This window comes from Typopeltis vanoorti, chromosome 7 (genome assembly GCF_054136105.1).
Source record: "Typopeltis vanoorti isolate ZY-2024b chromosome 7, IOZ_Tvanoo_1.0, whole genome shotgun sequence".
NCBI lineage: Eukaryota > Metazoa > Arthropoda > Arachnida > Uropygi > Thelyphonidae > Typopeltis > Typopeltis vanoorti.
In genome coordinates, this window is record NC_143555.1 from 2716158 (window position 1) to 2742368 (window position 26211).

The 26211-nt window shown below is 36.7% G+C and overlaps 1 protein-coding gene across 1 annotated transcript in view; it reads left to right on the top strand.

The window, feature by feature from the left end:
• Cad87A (cadherin 87A) overlaps positions 1-26211 on the top strand; it is a 1045423-nt gene that overhangs the window by 918387 nt on the left and 100825 nt on the right. The gene's annotated exons all lie outside the window — the stretch shown is intronic.

Genomic DNA, 26211 nt, shown 5'->3' on the forward strand with positions numbered 1-26211 from the left:
CAGGCACTCGTGGAAGGTGCATGAGATTCGCATTCCCCAAAAAGAGCGATGCGCATACAGCAAGGAGGTGACGCCACTCGGGGGCAGAAAATGAGAGCATAGGAGACAAGTTTGGAGTGCAGAAAGAGGGCACAATAGAGGGTATTAAAACGGACTCATATTGTTGAGAGAGATCTCTTGTTGCCTTTTTACGTTATTTCTCCTGGTTCCTGTGGTGTTACCTGGTCGCGTGTGCCCTCCCCGTGGGTCTCTTGCTCGCAGTTCCCGAGTGGATCAGCATGCCTGACACCCGACAGATGTGTGAAGACGGCAAAGCAGCAGCATGTTTCCCGTTGCTGAGTGACGAATAAAGAAGAAAACATAGCACGAGATGACAGCAGTGTTTGAGTTTTAGACCATCGGTGTGGATCTAACTGATGAGAAAGCAGCAAAAGATTCCTTTGAAGGTAAAATCGTGTTAGAAATGACGACGTAAGAAGTTCGTAAGCCCAGAAGAAACATGTGGCTAATTCGGGACGAGCACGTGACGGCAATTCATCGTAGAGGGACAACCTATAACAAAGAACAGACGGAAAGATCATAGGGTCATCTAACAAGGTGGTAATGTACAAATCTTCACTTTTGTGTGTTTTCTATTAGTGACGAAGGTGTAAAATGGACAGAGTTTAGAAAAGAAGAGAGCGAGATTTTAGAAACAAATTTCATGTGTTATCTTAATCGAATTGGACTGATAGTCTACGTTCATAAGTTGTCCAGAACAAGCTTAATGTGTATGGGTCTTTAGTAGCAGTAATCTAGCTTAGTACCGAAATTCATGTTCGTGATATAGATGAACATAAGATTCTTATGAGTGTGTTTGAATAGTTTGTCTGTTTGATTATTATTACCCTGTTTTACTTGTATTTTAGTATTAACCTTGATTTGTTTGATTATATGTGCTGTATAAATTGTAGTCTTTCTTAGATAATTAATAAATGTGCTTTCCCATATATACCTGAGTTTATCTGAGTAAGAGATTGAATTTTACCACTCACGAAAATATCAAACCTATGTTTAGAGGGAAAAGGGAAAATTTAAGATTGTCAAGGCCATGATTGTATACTGAGAACTTAATCTACTTAACTACTTAATCTATATAAAGTATTACTTGAATTCTGGGAATGTTTCTTTGGATAAGAATTTCTATCCTAGAGTTCTAACTGGTGCAGCATAAACAAATAAATTTCATCAGAGCTTAAAGAAGAGAAAAAGAGAAGAGAAATCTGTAGTGTTGCCCCCAGAAAGTCAGTTTAGAAGCTAGATCTCAGTAGGTGCAAAGAGAACATTAGAGGTGAATTATAACCAAAAACAACAACATAACAATGGCGCAGTCGACAGGATGTGTTTGATCCAAAGAAATAAAAGAACTGGATCAAATATCGTGAGTTGGTCTTTGGTCTCATACTCATCAATCAGGACATTTTAAAAATTTTGGAAAGAAGAAAAGGGGAGGGGACTTTGAAGTTTAATCTTTATATAAAAATATAAGCCAAGCAGGCAAGAAGTCTCTTCCATCTAGTTCGGATCTGAGCGATCCAGAATTTTTTAAAAGCATAAACCCTCAGCAGATTTTTTCTCAGTTCTCTGGAGAGGACTCTGATGATGTGAGGGCCTTTTTTGACTACATAGAAGAGCTTAGGAAGATTGGACGATGGAGTGACTTCCAGCTGCTCATTCTGCTTCGCGGTAAGCTAGTTGGAAGAGCAAAGAGTTTCTTTTACTCCTCGCCACTCCTAAAAGAGACTTTATATTACTGGAGGTTTAAGGAAATCCTCATTTTCCAGTTTTCAAGGGTGAAAAGTGTGGGACTCAGCCTCTGGAAGCTCCAAAAGATAGTGCAAAAGGAAGGAGAATGTGCCTCTGACTTTCACAACAGGCTGCTCTCATTTGCTAGTACTATAAATGTGCCGACGAGGAGAAAGATCACCTGGAATGGGCCATATTCCAGCATTTTAGAGTTGGCCTAAGGCCAGAACTGAGGGAAACAGCATTTGGGAAGGGGATAACTACTCTGAGGGATTGTTTCGAGGCTGTAAAAGAAAGGGAACAGCTGCTTGGGGATATTTGTCCCACAGCTGTAGCAAGCCCAGTTAATATGATCAAGGATAGTACAGATGTGGGTAGAAATTCCAACGCATCAAGGGAGGAATAGATAGGAAGGAGAAACAGAAGGTGCAGGGAGGTAATGGAAGAAATAAGACCGAGTCAATCTGTAGTGTTGCTGCTGGTGAGTTTAGTGAAGTTCGCTCCTTGATCAGACAGGAGGTAGAGAATTTTCAACAGCTACTTATAGAACGTCTTGACTCAGTGATTAATCATTGACGTTGGAATCGCCCAAGAATCATGAATCTCCTTCCTCCCAAAATGAGGGGATAACAAACATAGTTCAGAGAGAGGTAGAAAGATTGCAACAGCCTATGTTAGAAAGGATGGACACACTGATGAAAAGTTGACTGAGCAGCTCTGCCAGGTATGAAAATAACTCTCCTTTGTCCCTGGACGGAGAAAGTAGAAGAGGCTACTGCCGAGAACCTCCTAGGTGCTACAACTGCAACAAGTTGGAGCACATTGCCCGAGACTGTTTTGTATCACCAGGAAGCTCAAGAGCAAGATATCAGCCTGAAGCGACTTCCCACTATTGTGCTAGACAACCTGATAGGAGTGGGTAGCAAGGCAAAGAACAGTTGCCAGAGATGGCAGTAAGTGAATTTGCAGGAAGGATCTCAAAGCAATCTTTGACACCAGTTCCCAAGTTTCCATTATTTCTGAGGAAAGTCTCAAGAAGCTGGGGGCTTGTGTGAGTGGAAGAATCAAGTGGCTAAGAGAATCCATCAAACTTTTAGGGATATCCGCCCCCACAACTCATGCCACCAAAGCAGTAAGACTAAGAATAGGATTGTCAGCATTTGGCCTGTATGCGTGGCATAACTTCCCAATTCTGCCCAAGAACTCACTCTCTCGAGTAGGATTAATTTTAGGGGAGGATTTCCTAGGGAAACATGGATTCTCATGCGATTATTCCAGAAAAAGGATCAGCTTCTCTGGGAAAGAAAATACTAAGGCAACATACCAGAGCTTTAGAGATCAGAGTAAAGGAGACATCCCTCTGAAAAGTAGGCCCCAGAACATAGAGGATGTTAAGTTGACAGAGAGCAAAGAGAACCACATAGATTGCACTCAGCCAAATTCAAAGGAGCTTGCCTCATCACATGAGAAACAGAAATCTAATGCAGGAGGTATAGATCAAGTTGAAGGATCAGAGAATGAACAACTAGCTAGAGTGAAACAAGGAATTTCCAACAACAAGGCGGCTAAAGATAGCCAAGTTAGCAATAGTAGTAAATCTGAGAAGGCTCCCAACAAAATGACAAATGACCCAGATGTGCCTCAAGGAATTCAGGACGAGCAAGGAAGGATCTCAAATCTTAATATGATCAAGGATAGTACAGATGTGGGTAGAAATTCCAACGCATCAAGGGAGGAATAGATAGGAAGGAGAAACAGAAGGTGCAGGGAGGTAATGGAGGTAATGCTAACAACATGTGTCAGGTGTCCACTCAGAACACAGAAAATGCATCCTGGGCCAGGTGTGAGTCTAATTTGAGAAGATCAAAATGGAAGTCATCTCCAGAAAGGAGAGGGAAAACTGGAAGTCGAAATACTTTCCTTGAAAAATTAGATCTTGAATGATGGCTCTATCAAGAATAGAATCACTCCATTCAAGATTTAACAAGAGAACAATATCAAGCAAAAGCACACTTGCACACTTGGCAAAGCACACATAATATGTGAAGATGCATATCATATAATAAATAACCTTGCTTAAAAAAGGAATTAAAATATAAAAGAAGAGGTTGAATCTTAAATAAAAATGAAATCGAAGGAGGAAATAAATATTAAATTGTACTATGATTAATGTTATTGTCTAAAATGGATGGAATCTTAATTTGTTAAAAACATCAATACTAAACTATGTCATGTATAAAGTCCTGTATCATCATGTGAACAAAAGTTCAAAGGTTGCAGTTTGACCGCCAAAGATGATGTAATGTGCAATGAACAGGCATTCGTGGAAGGTGCACAAGATTCGTGTTCCCCGAAAAGAGTGATGCGCGTACAGCAAGGAGGCGACGTCACTCGGTGGCAGCAAATGAGAGAGCATCATAGACAAGCTTGCAGTTCCCGAGTGGATCAACATGCCTGACACCCGACAAGATGTGTGAAGACAGCAAAGCGGCAGCGTGTTTCCCTTTATTCGTTGCTGAGCAACGAATAAAGAAGAAAATATAGCACAAGATGACAGCAGTGTTCGAGTTTTAGACCATCGGTGTGGATCTAACTGATGAGAAAGGGAGAGATTTTAGAGACAAATTTCCTTTGTTATGTTAATCGAATTGGACTGATAGTCTACGTTGATAAGGTGTCCAGAACAAGCTTAATGTACATGGGTCTTTAGTAGCAGTAATCTAGCTTAGTACCGAAATTCATGTTTGTGATATAGATAAACATAAGATTCTTATGAGTGTGTTTGAATAGTTTGTCTGTTTGATTATTATTACCCTGTTTTACTTGTATTTTAGTATTAACCTTGATTTGTTTGATTATATGTGCTGTATAAATTGTAGTGTTTCTTAGATAATTAATAAATATGCTTTCCCATATATACCTTCAAGGGGTGACACCCTAGTTCTCTCTCTCTCCTGTCTGTATTAAAAATTTTCTTTTAGTCAATCTTACAAAACCCCCTTTTATAACTTATAAGTTTCTATCATGTCCTCTCTTTTCCTTATCAACTAATCTTTACAACCCACACTCCTTCAATCTGGCCTCATAGCGAACGTGCTATAGACCCCTATATTAAGCTTGGTCACTGTTGTTTGAATCCTCTCGCCACAGTTTGATCCCCAAGAAACCCAGGTGACCAAATCTGTGCACAGTAGTCATGATGCAGCTATATCATAACCTCATTAAGAGGGATAATAACCTCCACATCTTTTCCCATCAGTGTGTTCTTCAAGCTGTTTTAATAAGTTTTGCAATTCCCTCTGAACTTCAAATCTCTGTCCATCAGTCATCACCCAAATCCACAGCCTTATCAGTTTCCTGCAATTCTGTACCATCAATGTAGTATAATGACTCTCCTTCTAAATGATGGATTACTTTCTCCCCTGTACGTTAGGATAGGAGGTATGCACTAGTCAAAAGCTTTCCTCTTAGGGATGTCACTTCTGAATATGTCTCTCATTTTCCCATAAGCCATCCATCCAAGGTGAATTCTTCATTCAATCTCTTTTCTTTGGCAATCCTCAAAGGATAATAATTGGCCTAAATATACATATGAAGTAACTTGTTCTATTTCATAGATTTCAGCTTTGATAGTTCTTTGGTTTATGTATTATTCATCATTATTTTTGATTTTTTCTCTATTTATTTTTAATGCGATTACTCTGGAGGCTTCATTTAGCTGATTTAGCCTTTCTTCCAGATCTTCAAGATTATCTGCTATTAGGACAACATCATCTGCAAATTTCAGATGATTCAGCGCCTTTCTCCATTTATGTTTATTTTTTTTGTTTCCCAATCAAGGCTTCTAATGCAGCTGTAAATAGTTTGGGAGATATAGTATCACCTTGCCAGATGCCTTTTTGTACTAGAAACTTGTCACTTTTTATATAATTTAATTACAGAAGTTGCATTATTGTAAATATGTTTTAGTGTTTCAATATATGGTTTCTCAGTTCCCTGGGTTTCAAGAGCTTTTAGTGTTGCAGATGTTTTAACTGAATCAAATGCTTTCTCATAGTGTGAATATGGTCCAAAGTATTCTAATTCTTCCTAAATCCAGCTTGTTCACAGGATTGCATTCCCTCAAGTTTAGATTTCATTCTATTATTTATAATTTTTGTGAGGACTTTATATAAGGTGAGGAGTAGGCTTATAGGTCTGTAGTTTTTAATTTCTTCCTTATTGCCTTTTTTAAAAAAATTAATATTAGAAGTGAATTGTTCCAATTTTTTGGAATTTTTTCTCTGTTTTAGGCATTTATTAAAAGGTTTAGTCAGCTGTTTGGTGACAGGGCTTTCTCCCAATTTTAAGAAGTCTACCATAATTCCACCTTCTCCTGGAGCATTTCTATTCTTCGTTTCCCACAATGCCATTTCCACTTCACATTGTAAGATCTCAGGGTGGTAGCTATGTGTATTATTATTATTATTACGGGTATCTCCATGGAGTCAGTAGACTCATCGCGGGAGACCCAAACTAGCAAAACAATATCTGTCATATCTCTTCTTGAATTCATTTACAGACAAAGAGCTCACAACTAAGTCAGGCAATGAATTCCACTCATTCACCACCCTCCAGGCAAAAAACCTTGTTCTGACACCTTTGTTAACCACACTCTTCTTTAATTTCCAGGGATGACCTCTTGTTCTTCCATCACTATCACACAGCTGAAACATTTCCCCTACATCAATCCTATAAAAACCTTTCAGTAATTTAAATGTTTCTATCATATCTCCTCTTCTTCGCCTATCAACCAATCTCTGCAATCCACAAGCTCTCAATCTATCAATGTAGGGAGCATTTTTTACATCACTCACCAACTTGTTTAACTCTTTTAGTTCATATTTGAGTGATTCTCTATAACAGCTTTTATTGTGGTAAAGGTTTTGTAGATTCACTAAATTGGACTTTTTTTCTTATGAGCTTATTCTGTTCCCATTTTTTGTTGATCCATACTTTTGCTCTTACTAGTCTGTGGTCACTTCCTGTATTGAATCTATTAAGCACTTTGGTATTATTTATTATATGTCTTTTGTTGGAGAGGATGAAGTATATCATTATAGGTTTGTCCATTTGAGTTTCTCCAAGTCTATTTTCGGTTGTTTTACTTCTGCGAATTCAATAAGCCTTTCTCCTCTTTCATTCCTCTCTCCAAATCCAAATTTACCAATGGAGTTCAGATGGTCATCTCTGCTTCCAATCTTGGCATTAAAGTCACCCATTATAATTATGTAGAATTCTTCTTTAGAATTATTTAATTCTAATGTTTCATAGAAATCTTCTATCTCTTCATCTGGATGGTCCATGGTTGATGCATATACATGTTGGGGCATGTCCTTGGAATGAACAATAAGTGTGTCTAAAAGCCATGATGGAAACCCTGCTAAGCAATAGGCAGAAAAGTCAGTACAGTCTATAGTTGGTCTAATACCTTCTTTAGAAATTTTCAGTAGACTACAGAAATTTATATTATAAATTTCTGTATAATATAATTCATATATGTATATTCATATATAACTCCAATATAATTCATAGTATAGAAATAGAATACATGACACAACAAAATAAAAAATGAATTTTAATTAGAAAAAGATTTTTGGAAAATTTTCTGGTGTTTTTCCCCCCCCTTTTTCTTTGGAGGGTCAGCCCCCCCCCTCCTTTCCCCAGGTGCACCACTAACTCTTAAAGGGCTACTGGAAAATGATGTCCTTTAGAAAAAACTGCTGTTTCTGTGTAGGTTAGGACAAAAAAATCTCTGCCTGCTATTGATGGAAATAAAGGCATTGGAGGACTGACATAGCCAAATATGAAATCCTATTCTAGTTATTCAGAATAACTAGAATAGGACTTTTACAGAACACATTGGAGATAAAAAAAAAATAGTTCAATAAACCCAAGAATCAAACTTACCCTGAAAGTAGAAGATAAATAACAATTGTTTTCCTTTTCTGGATATTCTCATTCTATGAAGTTAAATTGTTCATATTTGGTCTAATGTATTAAAATAAAGAACTTTTATTGTTAAAAGACCATACGATTTAATGATTAAAAATACAAAGAGCCAACAAGTTTCACTAGCCACTGTCTAGCATTTTCAAGGCTGTACTGGTGTGAAAACATGTAACTTGATGCATTTGTTTTCACACCATTACAGCCTTGAAAATGCTAGACAGTGGCTAATGAAACTTGTTTGCTCTTTGTATTTTTAATCATTAATCTTATGGTCTTTTAACAATAAAAGTTCTTAATTCTTATTCTATATCAACTAAATAGCAGTCTATAGTTCTCAGTATATAGAAAATCAACTCATACTGGTAAATACATTGATTCCAACTCACATCATCACCTTTGTCAGAAATATGGTGTAATCAAATCTTTAGTTGGCATATCTCATAAACTATATTCTATAGATTCTCTTCTAAAGAAAGAACTGTTTATTATCAGAACTACCTTTATCTCTAATGGTTATAATGCAACGATTATCGAAAAAATAATCAATACTTAGGGCAACCGTCCTAACCCACTTCAGGAAGAAATTACTAGAATTTGTATTCCATATATTAAAGGACTTTCAGAAAAAATAGCAAGATTACGCCACGAGTTTTGAGAGAATGTGCTAGGGAATTGACAATACCTTTAACGTGGCTTTTCAATGAAAGTCTGGCTTTGGCAAAGGTGCCCAGGGAATGGAAGGAAGGTAAGATAGTGCCATTGCATAAGGGTGGTAACAGACTGGAAGTGTCTAATTATAGGCCAGTCTGTGTGTCATCAGTAGTTGTTAAGATCTTGGAGAAAGTAGTGAGGGACCGTGTACAGCATTGGGCAGATGAGGGTAATGTTATCTGTGAGAATCAACATGGATTTGTGAAAGGACGCTCTTGTTTTAGCAATATGCTAGCCTTTTATAATAAAGTTACAAGAGCATTAGATGAGGGAAAGGCATATACTGCAATTTTCTTAGACTTGGCGAAGGCATTTGACAGGGTGCCACATGATAAGCTGATATTTAAGTTGCAGCACATGGGTCTGGATGTCAGATTGGTCAACTGGATTCAGGATTGGCTGTCTGATAGGTATCAGAGAGTTGTGTATGGTGGAGCAGTTTCCAGGAGGCAGAGGGTTACAAGTGGGGTCCCACAGGGCTCAGTACTAGGACCTATATTGTTTAACCTTTATATCAATGACATAGCCAGTGGATTGCAGGGGGATATTCAGTTGTTTGCGGATGATGCGAAGCTTGGAAGGATTATTAGTAATAGTGCAGATGTGGTAGCCCTGCAAGAGGATTTAAATAAGCTAGATAGATGGGCAAATGAATGGGGGTGTCAGTTTAATGCAGCAAAATGTAAGGTCTTGAGGTTTGGGAAACATCGATGGGATGCTGCATACTCTATGGGAGGAGTTATACTGGAGGAAGTAGGGGAGACAAGAGATCTGGGGTTGATGATTGATAGAAACCTGAAGTTTAGGGGACATATTGCAAAGGTGGTGAAGGTAACACAGAGGATTGCTGCTATTATGAGAAGGACACTGACCTGCAGAGATAAGAGGGTTATCATTCCGTTGTATAAGTCTCTGATCAGACCACACTTGGACTATTGTTCTCAGATTTGGTCCCCAGGATTTGAAGGGGATAAATTAACCGTGGAAAGGATACAAAGACGGATGACAAAGATGGTTTCAGGACTGTACAAGGATAGTTATGAGGATCGGCTGAGAGAATGTGGACTGCAGAGTTTGGTGGATAGAAGAAGGAGAGGTGATATGATTGAGACTTTTAAACTGTTGAGAGGTGGTTACAGGGTTGACACTGGGGAGTTCTTTCGCTTGGTTGATCAGCGGGAAGGAGTGATGACAAGAGGCCATCCCTGGAAGTTACGAAAGGAAACTGTGAGCAAGAGGGTAAGGAGTGGTTTCTTTGTGTGGAGGGTGGTTGAGCCGTGGAATGCATTGCCTGATGGAGTGGTGGGAGTGAGAACGGTCAGTGGGTTTAAGGAGTGGTATGATAAACTTTGTGTTTCTCAGGGGGGGACTTCCCCTCGATGAGTCTTGACAGACTTTATGTCTTAGAAAGGACCTCCCTCGATGAGTCTTTTGACTCCTTGGAGGCCTGAATAATAATAATAATAATAATAATAATTACTATTGGAGATCAGCAGGTAGAAGTTTCACTGGAAGGTTTGTGTAAAGAAAGCTCCTAGTTCAGGTAAGTTTTTTTTGACTAAATAATTGTAAATAAGTGTGTGTTTGTGTATGAGTTGCGGTGTTGTGCACTTGCAGAGTTCATAGTGTGAGCTTCTTTGTTTAAGTTTGTTTACAAAATCATTAAACTTAGGCACACTGATATAACATGGAAGTGAAAGGCAAATCATTGCACACCTGTGCAAATGACAAATAAGGTAGATAGTGAATATTTTTCAAAGATGGTACAGTGCTGTCAGTTTGGTATGTATTTATGGGGAGATGTCGCAGATGTTTATGTGAAGAGGCTGAGTGTGGGTATGTAGGAAGTGTGATATTCTGATAGACTATTACACTTGCGTAAATAAATATGAGTTTAAATATGAGTAGGGAACATGGTAATATAACTGCCACAGCAGCTGAAGATTGTACGAATGTTCAGAGTGTGTGTGGAAATGATAGCATGGAAAAAAGTTCAGTTGATGTGAAAGTGACAATATGACTGGTGATAAAATAGCGAGAGTGAATGATAGCAAAAAAAGGATGCAAGATTTGAAAGCCGAGTTGGTGAGGATGAGGCGGATGCAGAGTGAAAAACCGAAAACAAATGATGTCTGTATGTAACGAAAGACCTGTGAGTGGCATTGTATATGGTGAATCAATTATTAGAGGTGTGGCAAATGAGAAGATGCACAAGGCTTGTCTTCCTGGAGTTTAAATTAATAGACTGATCGATGTGTTTGGATATAAGGACTAAGTCAGCAAAGGAGTTGGTAGTAGTAATAAATCAAAATGACTTGATTGAAACATGGGAATAAGGAGAATGTAAGATTGGATATTGAGAAGTTTTTGAGAAGGATAAAAGATAGTGTAATAGGAAACAAAGTCAGTGTATTGCTCAGGTATGACAGAGATGATGCAGAAAGCAAGAATTATGAATGATATGTTAGCAGAAAGGAGTGCAGTTTGTTGTGTGTGTGTGTGTGGAATGAGTTTGAAGAAAAAATTTAACTGTGTAAGAGTGATGGACTGCATTTCAGTGGTTTAGTGTGAGTTATTTGGAGAGAGAGAGTGCTGCTGAAAGGGTGATGTGTAATGAGTGAAGAGAATGAATCTGAACGAGTAAAAAGCAATGTGAAACAGTGGGAGAGTAGAGAACAAGTGTGCAAGACAAACAGGGTAATGGGAAGACTCGGGATGGACAGGGGAACACAGCATGGGAAATATTGATGCTCCAAGAGGATGTGAATGAGTGTATAGACAAAAAGGGAAGGGGATGACATGGGATGTAGGGAAAACAGATGGATTTGAAGAGGGTTTCTGGGATGAGTAACGAGAAAAAACAAATGGCTCGAGGAAAGTATGGAGGAGTCACACCTAATAAGTCATATAAGTGAAACTTGTTATATAACAGGGCAATATTAATCTGTTCAGATGACAATTCCCTAACCACTGAACTGAACCATTTCCTTAATACATTCTTAGCCAATGGCTACAACCCGCAAAAATCCAGAAAATATTAAAACCAGTTAACCACAATCCCCCCCCCCCCTTTCATAACAAAGATTACACTAAATCTATCACCATTCCTTACATCCGAGACAACTTTGAAAAGTTAACCAAAATCCTAAAAAAAACGCCTTGACGGCCTGTTGCAAACCATATAAAAAATTAACATCCATTATCTGCTCCACCAAAGACCAGCCACTTCCCCTAGACCATAGGTTCCCAAAAAGGGCAGTACCGCCCCCCCCCCCCCCCAGTGGGCACTGAAGCCTTCTGGGGGGGGCTATAGTGGGATCAGAAGCATTTAGGGGGGGTGTTCAGGCGGTCTAGGGGTCGGTGGCTCTTTATAGAAGAAATTAATAATATATATTTAAAAATTAATTATTTTCGTGATTTTGCGATTAGATAATCATTTAAAATTTAAATATTGCATTTTAATTCATCTTATGCTCATCTTACATGATCAATTTTTTATCAATTTTCTATTTCAATTATTTAATCATTTGAAAATTTACCATGTCAGATAGAAATAGATGTCAATTTTCTATGTCAATGAGAAAATAGAGCATGTATATATGTGCGTATAATAGGTTATGTTTACAGTAGCAAATATATTCGTTATATTTCATTTCAAAATATATATAAAATATATAAAACCACTTTTCTAATTGATTTGTACAAAAATAAACCCAATTTTATATAATTTAATATTATGAGTAAAAATAATAATGGCAAGAAAGCAATAAAATCGTAAATTTTAGTTAGCCTAGTTAGTACTAACTTATATTGCTAACTAGAGGGAAAAAACAAAGCAAATATTATTCGAAACTTATTATACGGTTTTCTGTGGTTATGTTTTGTAGGTTTGTTGTTTATATCTTGTAATTATTTTATTTATTAATTATTATTTATAATTATTCGGACAATGTCGTGGTCGGACGAACAAAATGCGCTTGCGTGCAAAATAAAAAATTGAATGTGTTATACAGGATATTTTAACTTCTATTTTTTATATACTTAAAAAATTTATTCGTTTTTTGCTATTGTAAAAATTGATCGTGCCATACAGGCTTTAGAGTATCCACGCAGCAGATGAGTCTTAACTAGTAGTATGTCAGTCAACTATTATGTAGGTAATTCACTCAATTCAGCATGTTTTGACAGGAATATGGGTGCTTGCAGTGACTTGCTCAAAGCACAAGTACGATGGTATCGCAAACAAGTCAATGCATGCAAGTTGATTCGGGCTAGATTTCAAATCTATAAATACCAGTGGTTTAGGAATAAGTTTCATTATTTTTTGTGTGCTTTGCCAACAATCATCAGTCGAAAGTGTGATAGCTAAGTGGAGTCATACAAAGTGTAAATTAAATCTTTTATTTTGTGAATATTTTTGCAAATTTTATTACTTCATTATGTCTGAATATAAGAAGAAATGTCAACAGTACAGTACCCATGTGCTTGATTTGCCAAAAAGTGTTTTCAAATGAAGCAATGAAGCCTACAAGAGCATTTGATACTAAAATGCATGCTGACAAAAAGGATAACGATTTGTCCTATTTTCAAGTACTAGAAGAAAAATATTTTAAACGTCTAACTATATCAAAACGTTTTACGTCATCCACTAAACAAGATAATGACAGATTACCAGCTTCTTATAATATTTCATTAATAATCACATTGAGCAATAATTTAGTGCAAAGAGGAATCGATGAAATGGCTGAAGATGTTGAAAAATCATTCTGCGATTATTTGAAGACATGCCAATTTTCCATTCAACTCGATGAATCAACTCTCCCAAATAATGAACCACTACGCTTATCATACGTACGATTCATAAAAGAAGAAAAAGTTTGTCAAGAATTATTATTTGCTAAAAACTTGGAAGCGGATACAAAGGGAGAATCTATGTTTAATATCATGAATAAGTTTTTTCAAGAGAAAGACATTCCTATTCGTAATATTTTGTCTGCTGCTACTGATGGTGCTCCAGCAATGACAGGGTGCCACAAGGGTTTCATAGCGCATTTGAAACAAGCAGTACCGAATGTACTCCCTATACATTGTGTTCTTCATCGTCAACATTTGGTTGCAAAACATTTAAGTGAATGCCTGCACACGTAGCTCCATTACATTATTAGATTAGTCAACAAGATTAGAAGCAATTCATTGAGTGACAGATTGTTTAGCCAACTTTGTAGTGAAAACGATGAAGATTTCAATCGTTTGCTGCTTCACACAGAAGTTCGCTGGCTTTCAAAAGGTATTTGTCTGAATCGATTTTACAGTTTGTTTGATTCAGTACTAGAGTTCCTAGAAAACAGGACGACGGATTGCGGGCCAACCTGATTACATCCAAAAACGACATCGCTTATTTGACAGACCTCTATAAAATATTTAATGAAGTCAATCTACAACTACAAGGTGATGAATTGAATTGAATTAAAACAAAAAATGTTATTGCTGCTTTCGTAGAGAAACTTCTTCTGTTCAAGCGGAATATGGGCAGAGGGGAATATAGCCACTTTTCAAATTTATCAGCAGTGTCTCTCAAAAAGGAAGATTTACTTACATACTGCCAACACTTGGAGGTTCTCCATGCTGATTTCAATGAGCGATTCAAGGATATTCTAAACCTGAATATACCATATTGAGTTCTTGATCCTTTCTCACATGTAAGCACAGCAAGATCATCAAATTTAGAAGTGGAACTCATAGAACTCACAACAAATGAAGAACTAAAAATAAAATTCAAAACCGGATACCAAGAGTTCTGGCTTCAAAAATCAATACCGACACTGTACCCTGGATTATGGGAAATAGTGCAGAAATTTTTAATTGCATTTCCATCTTCTTATTTGGCTGAGCGTGGGTTTAGTGCTGTAGTGAATTTACTATCAAAGAAAAGGAACCGATTTCATATAACTGAGCGTGGCGATTTGCGACTGTTTTTAACGAAAGTTGAACCCGATATTAACAAACTTTTAAAAATGCACCAGGCTCATCCTTCACATTAATTTGTTATTTTTTCTTTGTATTTTTACTTTGTAAGTTCGAAATAAACCATCTAATACATTTGATGGTGTTTTAATTATTACAATAAGATTCTTACTAATGTAAAGCAATCTCTTAATATGTATTCAGAATTTTCATATTTAAACCATTGTATGAAACTTCGCATCAATTTGTTATTTTTGCTTTGTATTTTTACTTTATAAGTTAGAAATAAACAATTTTGTAATATATTTAATGGTGTTTTAATTATTACAATAAGATTCTTACTAATGTAAAGCAATCTCTTAATATGTATTCAGAATTTTCATATTTAAACCATTGTATGAAACTTCACATCAATTTGTTATTTTTGCTTTGTATTTTTACTTTATAAGTTAGAAATAAACAATTTTGTAATATATTTAATGGTGTTTTAATTATTACAATAAGATTCTTACTAATGCAATGCAATCTCTTAATTGTACACATTTTCATATTTAAACCATTGCATGAAACTGTGCATAATGTTATTCGAGCATACATTTTACAATCTTTACTTATGGGCTACATTTCACTAAAATCGGTATAGCAATAACTGTGTTCAAGATGAAGCACATATTGGCCACTTCTTTTTAAAAATGTAACGGCATAAGCAGTTGTTTATTATTTTAACGGTATAATAGAACACAGAAACTAAGTAAATAATTAATTTATTAACTTGATGCTGATATTTCGCTGGTATTATAACCAGCATCTTCAGAGCACAAAAACACTGTTTGCCACAATACGCGAGACTAAAACAACATGGTGTACTTAAACAAAATTGTAGCAGCAACACAAAGACTAGAGTCCTGATTTTGGCGCCCTCTATCTGAAGAAAAAAAAAAACTATCGTATATTACTAGAGTCCTAGAAAAGTGCTAGTTTTTTCTTAATATGACTGTCTCCCAGATCTTCGGCAAGTCTCGCGTATTGTGACAAACAGTGTTTTTGTGCTCTGAAGATGCTGGTTATAATACCAGCGAAATATCAGCATCAAGTTAATAAATTAATTATTTACTTAGTTTCTGTGTTCTATTATACCGTTAAAATAATAAACAACATGTTCGACGAACACATAGGTCTGTCCACAGGCATAAGCAGTAATGTATCATTAGTTGCTATTTATGCCAAAAATATTTATGCTAATTGGTTCAAAAGACATATTTCGTGATTTATCACCGAAATATGTCTTTTGAACCAATTAGCCACAGAAGTCTACGCCTGTAACATTGTACAGTCCTGGATCCATCTTTGTGATTCACCTTTGTACCCTTTCCATTGGTAATTTATCCCCTTCAAATCCTGGGGACCAAATCTAAGAACAATAGTCTAAATGTGGTCTGATCAGAGTCGTATACAACAGAATGATAACTCTTTTATCTCTGCATGTCAGTGTCCTCCTCATTATTCCAGCAATCCTCTGTGTTACCTTCACCACCTTTGCTATATGTCCCCCTAAATTTCAGGTTGCTATCAATCATCAACCACAGATCTCTTGTCTCTAGTGTAGCCCCTCCCACAGAGTATGCAGTGGCCCATTGATATGTCCCAAACCTCAAGACCTTGCATTTTGCTGCATTAAAATGATAACCCCATTAATTTGCCCATCTGTCTAGCTTATTCAAATCATCTTGCAGGGCTACCACATCTGCACTATTACTAATAACCCTTCCCAGCTTCATATCATCTGCAAACAACTGAATATCCCCCTGCAATCCACTGACAATGTCATTAATATAAAGGTTAAACAATATAGGTCCCAGTACTGAGCCCTGTGGGACTATCTGCACTTGTAACCTTCTGCCTCCCTTGAAACTGCCGCACCATACACAACTCGCTGATACCTATCAGACAGCCAATCCTGAATCCAGTTGACCAACCTGACATCCAGACTCATGTGCTGCAACTTAAATATCAGCTTATCGTGTGGCACCCTATCAAATACCTTCACTGAGTCCAAGAAAATGGTAGTATATGGCTTTCCATCATCTACTGCTGTTGTAACTTTATTATAAAAGGATAGCATGTTGCCAAAACAAGAGCGCCCTTCACAAATCCATGGTGACTCTCACAGATAACACTACCCTCATCTGCCTAATGCTGTATATGGTCCCTCACTAATTTCTCCAAGATCTTAACAACTACTGATGACACACAAACTGGCCTATAATTAGACACTTCCAGTCTGCTACCACCCTTATGCAATGGCACTATCTTACCTTCCTTTCATTCCCTGGGCAAACATTTCCCATAGCCGTACTTTCATTGAAAAGCCAGGTCAACGGAATTGTCAGTTCTTGAGCACGTTCTCTCAAAACTCGTGGTGAAATACCATCCAGTCCCACAGCTTTACTGACATCCAGAGTACTCAGAATCTGGAACACACTCTCCTCCTGCACTTCCTTCTAAACCTTGAACCTGCCCTATCCATCTAGTATTAAAATTTACTCCTCCAGGATGAAATACTCCAATAAAGTGTTCACTGAACAATTCCACTATGTCCTCTGCATCAGTCACTCTATTCTCATTTTTATCCCACAGTGTCATTCTTCCACAGTCATTTCTCCTCCTATTGACCACATAGCTAAAAAATTCCCTTGGGATTTCTTTGAATCTTAGCGCCAATCTCTTCTCGTATTCCTTCACCTTCCTTATCACACTAGTCACTCTTCTGGCGTGTGTCTTATATTCTTCATGCATCTGCTCTTCACCTGTCTCTTTATATCTCTTCCATAGCCTCTTTTTCACATGCAGTTCCTGTTTAATACTGTTTGTCATCCACTTTACTCCAAACTGTGTCCTCTTCTTCTTCACTCGTGGAATGCAGCTTACTATTGCTGCTAACAAATATTCCTTCACAATTTCCCAAACACTAATGATATCCCGTCCTTCCAAATCCTCCCGCCATGAAACTTCCCCAAGTTGACATCTAAGACTATTATAATCACCTGCCTTATAATTCACATACATTCCTGTCTCTTTGATACTCCTGCATGTCTATTCATCTTCCAAGTCAAAACCATATGGTCACTCTCTCCCAATTTCACAAGTTAAGATATTATATCAGATTATGGAAGTCATGTGGAGGACCTTAATTTGTAGAAAGAAAGAGGTTCTGGTTCCATTGTGTAAGGCCTTGATCAAGCCTCATATGAGTTATTGTTCACAGATTTGGTAACCTAGTTTTCATAGTGATGAGATATATGAGAAAGGGTCCAGAGAAGATTGATTAAGATGGTAACTAATCTTGGGAATATGAAGACATATTGAGGGAATGCAGTTTGTAAAGCCTTGTGAACAGGATTAAGAGAGTGAGGGGAGATATAATTGAGACAGTTAATTTGGCAAAGAGTTGTAACTGAGTTAATATGGAAAAAATTTTTCATAGAACGGGAAAAGGGATTGAACAGGGAGACATACCTCGAAGCTGTGCGAGGAGGATGTGAGCAGGGTCATAAGGAGGCAGGTCTTTACTTGGAGAGTGGGATACATTGAATGACTTTAAAGCATTGTTTAATGGGCTTGGTATGTATTGGTGTTTGCCTCCCGTTATGAATCTTTTGATTTCATGATGGTCCAGTGTAATAATTAGTGTAATCTGTATGTTGGGAGGAATGCGAGATACACAGTGAATTTTATTTTAGCGCTACAACCATTGAATAGTAGGATGTAATGAATAAAGGAAAATTCAGCTGTGAGAGTGTGTATTTTTTTTTTTTTTTTTTTTTTTTTAACTAAGGTTTTTATGATATCATATTTTTGGTGTTGGGGGAAGGGTATAATTGGAAAATTTGTGAATGTATCTAACATGAGTTTGTTTTCTGTATACTGAGAAAGAAAGAGTATCATTAGGGAGATGTATAATTAAAGTGTCTAGAAAAGACAGACTATTGTTATTTTCATTTCATACAGTGAACCAGATTCTTGGACCCTTGCTGTTGAAGGTGGAGGAGAAAGGGGTCTACCAAGCGAGCTGTGTGGCCAAAAGAACACATCATCAATGTATCTTAGGCTGATGGCTGAGATACATTAATCAAAACTGGTCGGGGTGGGAGATATAGACCTTTTCTCTACTCTTTTATATATGGTTGTTCTTCCAAGTGAAGAAAGTAGCATTATTATTATTATTATTAAACAAGACCTCATGGAGTCAAAGACTCATCTGGGTGGTCCTTTTATCACACACACACATCTCATCATACCATGTCTTAAACACACTCAAACTCCTTGCAGACACCACACTCTCAGGCAAGGCATTCCAATCATTCACAACTCTGCACGAAAAAAATCTGCCTCTCACTCCCCTACTCACACCCTCTTTATACAGTTTCCAGGGATGACCTCTGGTTCTCCCCTGATCTCCCACTATTCTCTGTAGAACTTCTCCACCATTGATCTTATAACAACCCCTTACCAACGTGTAGGTCTCTATCATATCTCCCCGCTTCCTTCTCTCCACCAGACTCTGCAAATTGCATCTTCTCAATCTTTCCTCATACTCGACATTCCAGAGGTTAGAAACTATCTTAGTCAGTCTCCTTTGGACCCTTTCCAACATCTTCATCCTTCTGAAAACCCGGTGACCAAATCTGGGCACAATAGTCCATGTGTGGCCTAATCAAAGCCTTATACAATGGAACAAGAATCTCCCTACTTCTACATGTCGGTGTCCTCCGCATCATTCCCAGAAGTCTTTGTGTTGTCTTCACAATTTTGGCGATTATTATACAGTATCTCTATGGAGTTTGGTGACTCATCACGGGAGACCCAAACTTAACTATTATACACACAAAACCTATCATACCTTTCCTTAAATTCCTGTTGAAAGACTAATGGCGTCTGATGAGAAAAGCTCAATGTAATAACAATGTTTCATATCTTGGTACATTTGTGAATAGTCTGACTAATTGGTCTTTGGAATATAGCATGATATCTTTGAAAGTTTTTTAATTGAAGATACAACTATATAAGTAACAGTCATGAATGTAAGTTTTATTATTATTATTACCCAAGACCCCATGAAGTCAAAGACTCATCTAGGAGGAGGTTTTTGTTTGCTAGCACTTGACTAAAATAAGAATGTAAACAAGAATTTAATTTATTCTGAGATATAAGATGCTTTCCAATCCAGTGAAAACACTTACAGCAATCTCTAGAATTTAATAATCATATGGTGATATGATACACTATTCTGCTACTTATGTATATGGAAATGACATAGTCATCAAGATCCTAGTGTCTCACCAGGTCTAGCTCCCATTGATGAGTCCTTAATAAACTGTGCTTGCAATAAAAAGCAGGTTCCTGCCTGAGGAGAACCAAGGTCTGACAGTGCCACATGGCAGTAGAATTGAAGAGACCCATTATTATTATTAACACAGACCTCCATGGAATTAAAAGACTCATTATGGGAGGCACACACAGTTACACACAAAGCCCATCAGACCATACTTTAAACTCATTCAATATATATGCATTCACTACAATGTCTGGCAATGCATTCCACTCACCAACCACTCTTCATGCAAAGAACCTGCACCTTATGTCTTTGCACACCCTCCTTATACAGCTTCCAGGCATGTCCCCCTTGTTCTGTCCCAGGGAAGAACAAAGAGAATGAATAGACAAGTAGAAATGATACAAATGAAAGCAGAGGAACTGGGCAAAACAAAACTAGAGATCCAGAATAGGGATGTAGAATCAAACTAGAAATAGATTTGATGTAAGTAAAGTATAAGGTCAACAATTTCAAAAATACATACTGGAGTGTTATAGACTGGGGATTAGAGAAGAGAACTATGAGCTGTATAGGCAAATCAACTTAATAAATATAATATTCATTATTATTTCAGTCATGGAGAAGCAGATTAGAAGAAGGATAAGCATATGAAAATAAGGGAATTTATACAGCTGCTGAGATAATTACCTCTGGCAGCATGTTTGACACCCATGATTTAAGATAAGCACTGAATTTTGGTAACAGTACAGTAAACCCTTGATTTTACAGACTTCGATATGATGGACTTCAGATTCTGGTCTGTATGTCACATGTGGAAATTAACACCCTGTTAATTTTAAAATGCTTTTAACCAAGATTTGCTTATAATTAAATTAACATGTTATTTTTTGTTATTAATTTCCTATTATTTTTAACAAATTTTTACGAATAGGCCATCATATGTTGGAAAAACACTGTAGTAATTTAGCCGACATAAACGAGTGATCGCACTGTAATTTGTTCTTTTGTCGTGTGGTTGACTTTCTGCGGCAATTTTAACACGTGCCAGCCTATGTTCTGACGTGTGCTAAGCCACGCCCAGTAGTGTACATTTGTTTACTCGCAGTGAATGTTTATGTACATATGCATTTTATAGACCTATTCAATATAAATTTAAAATTAGATATGTATGAATGGTAAAATACATCTTTGTAACCCTAACCTTAAAATATGGACAAACAGAAAAGAGTTAATTTAACATTAAATCAAAAATTAGAAGTCATACAAAATTTGGATTCGGGAGTGTCTGTGTCTTGTATTGTATATGTCAGCAATATGGCATAAAAAAACAAACTGCATTAGGCATTAAAAATAACAGACAAAATAAAAAAAATTGTGATAATATATGATGTGTGAAAACACCAATCCCTGAAAACATATGAAATTGATACATAAAACTTCAGTTGAAGAAGCATTGTTGAAGTGGTATGCACAGTAACGTTAACGTTCTTATGGAGTTCCAGTTCGGGCAGTTAAATTGAAATTTGCAACAATTAAATTAGCAAAATCTAAGATCCAGAGAATATCCTAGGGAATTTTTTAGCGATGTGGCCAGTAGGAGGAGAAATGACTTTGGAAGAATGATATTGTGGGATAAAAATGGGAATAGAGCGACTGATGCAGAGGACATAGTGGAATTGTTCAATGAGCACTTTATTGGAGTATTTCATCCTAGAGGAGTCATTTTTATGCTAGAGGGATAGGGCTGGTGTGAGGTTTAGAGGTACAGGAGGAGAGTATGTTTCAGATATTGAGTACTCTGGATGTCAGTAAAGCTGTGGGACTGGATGTATTTCACCACAAATTTTAAAAAGCCAAGTTAAAAAACATATATAGCCAGATGTTTTTTAACCTGGCTTTTCAATGAAAGTTTGGCTTCGGCAAAGGTCCCCAGGGAATGGAAGGAAGGTACGATAGTGCCATTGCATAAGGGTGGTAACAGACTGGAAGTGTCTAATTATAGGCCAGTCTGTGTGTCATCAGTAGTTGTTAAGATCTTGGAGAAAGTAGTGAGGGACCGTATACAGCCTTGGGCAGATTAAGGTAATGTTATCTGTGAGAGTCAACATGGATTTGTGAAAGGGCGCTCTTGTTTTAGCAATATGCTAGCCTTTTATAATAAAGTTACAAGAACATTAGATGAGGGAAAAGCATATATTGCAATTTTCTTAGACTTAGCGAAGGCATTTGACAGGGTGCCACATGATAAGCTGATATTTAAGTTGCAGCACATGGGTCTGGATGTCAGATTGGTCAACTGGATTCAGGATTGGCTGTCTGATAGGTATCAGAGAGTTGTGTATAGGATACTTATGAGGATCGGCTGAGGGAATGTGGACTGCAGAGTTTGGTGGATAGAAGAAGGAGAGGTGATATGATTGAGACTTTTAAACTGTTGAGAGGTGGTTACAGGGTTGACACTGGGGAGTTCTTTCACTTGGTTGAACAGCGGGAAGGAGTGATGACAAAAGGCCATCCCTGGAAGTTACGAAAGGAAACTGTGAGCAAGAGGGTAAGGAGTGGTTTCTTTGCATGGAGGGTGGTTGAACCATGGAATGCATTGCTTGGAGTGGTGGGAGCAAGAACGATCAATGAGTTTAAAGAGTGGTATGATAGACTTTGTGTTTCTTAGGGGGGGACCTCCCCTCGATGAGTCTTGACAGACTTTATGTTCTTAGGAAGGACCTCCCACAATGAGTCTATTGACTGCATGGAGGCCTGAATAATAATAATAATAAAATCAAATGAACACACCATTCAAAGCAAGCGATGGATAGTGCTTTCGCAAAAGGCACGGAATTATGAACAAACTAATTTACAGTGAAGCTTCAAGTGCTCCAACAGAAGATATCGAACCCTTTAAGCAAAAATTAATAGAACGTATAAATAACAAAATGCTATTACAGTCTCAGATTTATAATGTTGACGAAACTGGTTTGTTCTGGCATTCTGCACCAGAAAACACAAGCCTCAAAATATGAAAAATTTATATGAAAAATCTTGGCACTGTTTTGTGCTAATGCCAATGGATCGCATAAACTGACACCCGTAATTGTTGCCAAATCTCGTAAACCTACAGTTTTAAAAATATAACAAATCACATGCCTGTTTCGTATTATAACTCTAAAAAGGCATGGTTCGACTCCAATATTTTTCAAGACTTTTTTTTTTAAAGAATTTGTATATGCAGTCAGGAAATTTCAAGTCAAGAGCTTGGAATACCACCAGAAGATGTGAAATGTTTATTGCTTTTATACAACGCTCCTGCTCATCCATCCAAAAATATTTTATGTTCAGGAGATGGCAAATTTAGATGTATGTTTTTGCCAAAAAATACATCATCACTTATCCAGCCCATGGACCAGGGGATAATTCTAGCATCCAAACGAATATACCACAAAACGTTTTTAGATGAAGTAATGGTTGTATTTCAGGATGAAGATAATGAAGAAGATACAAGAGTCCTGCGTACCTTACAAAACTTAAAAAGATACAGTTTAAAATCTGTGATTTTTAATTTTGTGGCAGCATAGAAAGAAGTTAAAGTTCAAACATTGAAGAATGGTTGAAAGAATTTGCTTGATGATGAAGATGCAGATTTGGATTTAGAAGGGCTAGAGGTTAGTGATTACTGCAGGACAATACAGAATATTGGTGGGGAGGAAGTAGCTAAGGAAGATGTTTTACAGTGGTTAGAAGAAGATGAAAGTGCTCCTGGATATCATATTATATGACTGAAAATGAAATAGCAGATTAGGTTATGGCCTTGGAAGATGATGAGAGTGAAGATAATGAGGAAGAAGAAATAACACGTCCAAATGTTAAATTATCAGTGATTAGATCACATCTTGACGATCTAATAACATTTATTGACAATTCATCAGATAATGAAATTCAGCTTTATTACACACATTTTTGTAATTTTAGGGAGTTAATTATAAAAAAAAACAGCAGAATTCAAAAGTTCAAAAAAAAAACTTGGTATTTTTTTCAGGATTACCTAAACCAAGCATCTCAACATCGAATATTAACTTCACACCAGAACAAAAGTGTCTGGATATATCATCCGAAGATGAATAGGAAAAATATTTTGTATTTTTATAAAATTTGAATTTTGTTTTGTTTTTAAGAACATTGTTTATTTTTTTCTTTAAATATAATTAGAGCTTATTTTCAGAAAAATGTTTATTTATTTTGATATAGATCGCAGACTTGTTTTTTAGAGTCTCAAAACCATGGTGAGGTTATAAGCAATAATACATATAGAAAATGTTTCTCTGAAATTAGACTTTTCATAGATACAGTACTTAATTTTAATTACATAAACGTTTCTACATAAGTAAAAACATATAAATTAGCTAATTTGTCAATTTTTTAACATACACATTTGAAAAATCTACTTTATTATATAACAGACTTTCAGATTTAATGGACACTTCCTCGCCTGAATTAGTCCGTTATATCGAGGTTTTCCTGTACATCAGAAAACATGAAGACTGACTTGGAAGTGGCTAGATGGGAGAAGCTCCAAATTAAAAAAAGGAAAATATGTAAAGGCTATTATGAAGAGCTCAGGAGACAGCTTGCGGGTGTAGCATGGAATGAAAAGTTAGCTGGAAAAGAGTTCAATGCAGTTTGGGGGATTTTCAAAAACTATCTAGTAGATGCAATGTCTAAATGTATTCCAAGGGTGAGAAGGTTAAATAAGGTAGGTGTGAGATGGATAAATAAAGAGATTAAGCATGCAATACAGAGAAAAAGGGCATTATGGAGGCAGCATAAGAGAAGTGGAAATTACCAATTCCATGCAGTTTACAAAGACCTGGCAAGGAGGGTGACTTGGTTGGTGAGAGTAGCTAAAGAGAGGTATGAACAGCAGTTAGCTAATGAAGCCAAAAAGAATCCTAATGAGTTCTTTCGATATGTAGCCATTTAATAATGTAAACTTAATTTTGCAATACTAGTATAGTATCCTGTAACAATCTAGATTATTATTACAAAATCAGCTGCAATAAAAATCACATCCACTCAGTACTACTGTACTGTAGGTTAGCCAACCTTACATGGATGGATTCTCCATAAAAAAAAAGTACTTGCAGTGGATTTGCTGCAGGTGTTGAATTATGATTATTAATGGCATCTTTAATTTACTGTACATGTATATGAAATGTAAGTGAAGTAAGCAAACTTCCTAAGTTTATTACTATTGTTACAGGACACTTATGTGTAGTGTAGTTGATGGGAAGGCCCTCAACTACACTACACATCTGTTTCCTCAACATTCTCCAGCTACACAGTGCTATCTATTGTGCCCCCCCCCAATAGTTTTTCTCTGTAAATTGCATATGTTCTCATGGCTAATTTGCCTGTATGTGGGATAAGAAACTCTCCTACCTCCATATGTGATCGGCTAACTAACCTTCAATTGAAAAAGCCTATATGTATATCTTTTGAAATTTTATATATATATATATAAGGGACGAATATTCAGGATGTGCTATGTGTATTGCTCATCCACCGAGCAATATCATTGATATTATATTTTTGCATTTATTTCCATTAAAGACTCCTCTAATTGTTTCCACGCTTCGCGTGATTCCTAAAAGTAAACAATATACTAATGCTTCACGAAGAGGACACTTTTTGATGCATAAACATTGCATCACATTTGTGTTAATGTGTGCAGTCAAAATATACATGCCTTTGAGCCCTCTGAATAGATGTACAGATGGTGCAACGGGTCAAATTATTAGCATTCGAGTGTAGTTTTAAAACTGCTCAGAAAGAAAGGCAGGGTGAGCTCTGAGACATAGCACCTAGAGGCTGTGATTGGTTATTGTGTCAACCAATTGAATTGAATATTGCCATTTCATGAGTTGTTGTTTTTGTATTCTGAGTTTCGGCTGTTTTGTGTGCTTAAAGTGTGAACTAACGTGGTAGGTAAGTTTTTATATATAATATATACAAGTTTTTAATATATAATTTTCAGTAAATTTATATCTTTTTGCCCATATTTACAATGGGAAACAATATTGTAGCCTAAGGAGGTAAGCTTCATCTTCCTCTTCCAAATTTTACACCTTTGAGTAATTCAAATAGACCAACCAAATACAGCATTCTCCTTCATCATTGTTTTCTAATATAGAGTATCTTAAAACAAAACACATTGTCCCCCAGTCAGCAGAGATTTGGTTATAATTAATTGATAAATTAAAGTATTCAAAATTATCCTACAATTAATTGCATTAAACCAATTAAGATGATCACTGGTATGCTATACACTCTTAATTAAAACTTTCTTACATTGATAAAAATGCAATCACACGGTCAAACTGATGTGAATTTTGTAGTGTGGGTTGTGTAAGACACAACAGCACACCCAACCG